The 3,588-nt window shown below is 39.5% G+C and overlaps 1 pseudogene across 1 annotated transcript; it reads right to left on the reverse strand.

Moving 5' to 3' along the window:
* Window positions 1-1,302: 1,302 nt before the first annotated feature.
* Window positions 1,303-1,657, reverse strand: LOC100588775 (annotated as a pseudogene). The gene has a single exon (XR_001115414.2). The product of XR_001115414.2 is annotated as a 60S ribosomal protein L37 pseudogene (transcript).
* Between the last annotated feature and the right edge of the window lie 1,931 nt (window positions 1,658-3,588).

A 3,588-nucleotide genomic window follows, 5' to 3' on the forward strand; every position in this document is an offset into this window, starting at 1 on the left:
ACAAATGCAGGGGACTTTATCTACACTTATATTTAAATGAGGTAATGCTTTTAAAAGCACATGAGAAAGTGCCAAGCACATAGAAGCATCACTATAATTATTACTATGAGTAAAATCTCATATGAGTAGAATTAAGGTTAGCCCTATTATTATAATTGAATCAATTATTATTATTACAGTTACCATGACTATTGTCATGTTTGTTGAATAAGAGATCACAAGGTAGCACAAGACAGAAGAAGGATAACACATCCAAGACTAAAATTGATTGGACCTACAAAAATCAGTTCTTCAAGCACCAACACCTGTGTTATTGTTCTTTAAAAAGAGCTTTGGCAATAGTTTCCCAAGAAAGGCCCATTCAGTGATAGGGTTTCTAAAATTGTGGCAGCCTGAGGCAATAAGCAGATAAATCCTTACCCATATCCCTCCAATTCTATGATGCACTGTCCTATCTCTTTTTCCCTGGCTGTCATCACCCTTATGCCCTGGACCCACTCTCCTAAGCCCTGTAAAGGGAACATGAGAAGCTCAGGAAGCTTATGTGAAGTACATGCTAATATATGCTTGTAACTGCAAGTTTGCTGGGAAACAGTGTGGGGTGGTAGTGGAACATGAACTCTGGCGCACACAGTTTCAACTCCAAATCAGGAGCTTAGTGGCTTTGAGAGGCTTCTGAAGAACTATGAGCTTCAGCTTACTACTATTAAAAATGGGTAATAATACCAACTTCTCAGAGATGTTAAGTAAATAAAATAATAAGTGAATGTAGCCAGAGTACCTAGAGCAAAGCACTAGCTCAACAATGATGTATTTTTCTCTGCTGGTTACCTCTAATCAGCCCTCCTAACTAGCCCCCCTTAGATTAACATCCCCAACTCCTACCTCCCTGTTCTCAATACTATTCATTTCCAACTTACCAATATTCTCCTACTTGAATTTTAAAATGAGGAGAAGGTCTCAAGTTTCCAGCAAGATGGCCGACTAGATGCAGCTGGGAAATGCCTCTTCCACAGAGAGGAACCAAAATATCCATAAACCACCACACTTCAAACAGATCTTTTGGGAGAAAACACTGAAGTCAATAGAAAGGCCATTCAGACACTGTGGTTGAAGAGGGAAGAAGCTGGAAAGTCTGCTCAAAGTCCCCCAAGGATGGCTTCAGTGATCACAATGAGCCTGGCTGACCTGGCTCAAGTCAAGCTTCTCCTCCAGTCAAATCCTGAGTTCAATAGAAAAGGACAATTCCCCAGATAATAGATTTTTCATGATAATTTTATTTTTTATTTTTTATTTTTTTTTAAACCAGAACATTTATTGCATGACTAATTGCCGACATTCTTAAGATGAACTGGATGCTGCAACAGCTGCCCTCTTGGGTTTAGGTGTTGTTCCTTCACGGAATCCATGCCTGAATCTGCGGTATACAATTTTTAGGTGCCTCATTCGACCAGTTCCGGTGGTATTTCGTCTTTTAGCCTTGGCACTCCAGTTATACTTTCTCTTGCGCTTGGCAGGGTAGCCACATTTGCCACAGGTCAACTTCTGAAGGTGGTAGGCCTTAGAGCCACAGCGGCGGCACAATGTGTGCGTCTTATTGCGATGCTTTCCAAACGATGACGTTCCCTTCGTCATCTCGCTTCTGCGGCCGAGACCAGAAAGCTAGATTTTTCATGATAATTTTCTTATGGAACCATACAGCACTTAGAGCTGCAATTTGAGCACTTTATCAACCAGGGGCAAGTATTTACTAATTTCTACCATAAGCCAAGCACTGAGCTGGATTCTGTGGAGAAAACAAAGATAATTGAGATTAGTCCTTATCCACTCTCAAGGAGTTTTCAGCAGAGGAAAACCATATTACACAACATGGACACCGTAAGGCAGTGAGTGGTAAGTGCAGCCAGACAGGAACAGTAAAGCACTAGAGGAAGGTGAAGGAGGGGATCGTCTCGATATCAAAGCATGAGTGTCATGGAGTGAGTCAGATGACTTTGGAAGCTACATGCACATTTCCAGATGTAGCTGAACAGGTTTACAAAGAGCAGCCAGCTGTGATGTTATGGAAGAGCATGACACTAGAACTTAGAATATCTGGGTTCAAATTATATTTCTATCGCTACTTGTCCTTGGATTTGGGGCAAGTTGCTTATACTATATATGTCACAGTTTTCCCATATGTCAGAGGAAGATAAAGCATATCTTGCAGGTTTGTTTTTAGGATATCTTGAGGTAATGCCAGGTGCTATGCTAGATGCTATGAGGAGGACAGAGAATAAGAATGCTTTTTGTAGAGACTTAAATCCTACATAAACATGAGGTGTAATTGTTGTTATGTTACTAAGTTGTAGTTCGTTCATCCATGAGATTTATAATGTATTTCCCCAGATAATCAATTTCACGGGATATTGTTAGATAATATGCCACTTTCCAATGGCTTCCCAGAAAACTCTTGGGGATATTTGAAACACAAGAAAAGAGCTCTCAGCACAATATTATATTAGACAAGTTACTTAATGGAATTATATAATTAATGTATCAAATATTAGGTGGGGAGACTCTTATATTGCCACTGATAACTCATGAGCAAACTCAGGCTGCATAATGTCTTTCCCTGATCCTGAACCCTGTTCATTAATCCTTTTCTCATTCAAGCATACAGCCTTGTGGATGCTATTACTTCTGTGATCAACATCTCAGTATTTTCTAATACTCTATTAAATGTGCTGAATCTTGTAAGTAGCCAAAAATTTCCTTTTAGCCAAGTCTCCAGCAAAAGATCACTTCTTCTTTCCTGGCACCTGCACCCTTAATCTACTTCAAGTATCAAAGGAAACAGGAATTGTTTACCCCACCACGTGTATTATTATTTACTTAGTGACCTTGACCTAGCAGTGGATTTTGTACCTTATTCCATGGTTCTTTTCCTCCTTATCTTTCTCAAGGCAGAGATGGTTCCAGAGTAATTTTAGAAATAAAATGAGTCCTGTTTTAACCTCCCTGCTTTTAAATCTCCATCAACTATCCCACCACCCAGGTCACTCCTTGGAGGCTTATTATTTAAGCTGGATAGTTATCATTTTCTAAATCTGAAGAAATGCATGAACAAAAACATCTTGACCAAACTTTGCTATTGTAATTTATCTGTAGTATACCGTATGGATTAAAAACAACAGCAACTGCATGCTTGCTCTATAAATGTAGCTTGAAAATAAGTCTTATAGACTCTCCTTTCCAACCAGGTTACTGACCTTAAGCTCTGCTATGTAGAAAATTTACAGCCACTGCTGCCTGACAGTTACTGAGTTTATGACGTTTTCTCAGTTTTTATTTCCACACTTTTCCACCCTAGCTGGACTGAGACCAAGAAACATCATCTGTGATAATGGCCCAGTCCTCTAGTCTGTAAGAACAAGCCAGTCTCTTACTCAATTCATTCTTACATTATCTTAACAAACCAGATTCAGAGCCAGAAAATGTAGAGGGGATAATTACGGCAGAGAAAACAGAGTCATTGGGTGGATGTAGGGAACACAGCATTGAAATCAGAGAGATTGAGAGCTGTCATGTCACAAAGCTATTCTTAAT

Source organism: Nomascus leucogenys, chromosome 3, assembly GCF_006542625.1.
Source record: "Nomascus leucogenys isolate Asia chromosome 3, Asia_NLE_v1, whole genome shotgun sequence".
Taxonomy (NCBI): Eukaryota; Metazoa; Chordata; class Mammalia; order Primates; family Hylobatidae; genus Nomascus; species Nomascus leucogenys.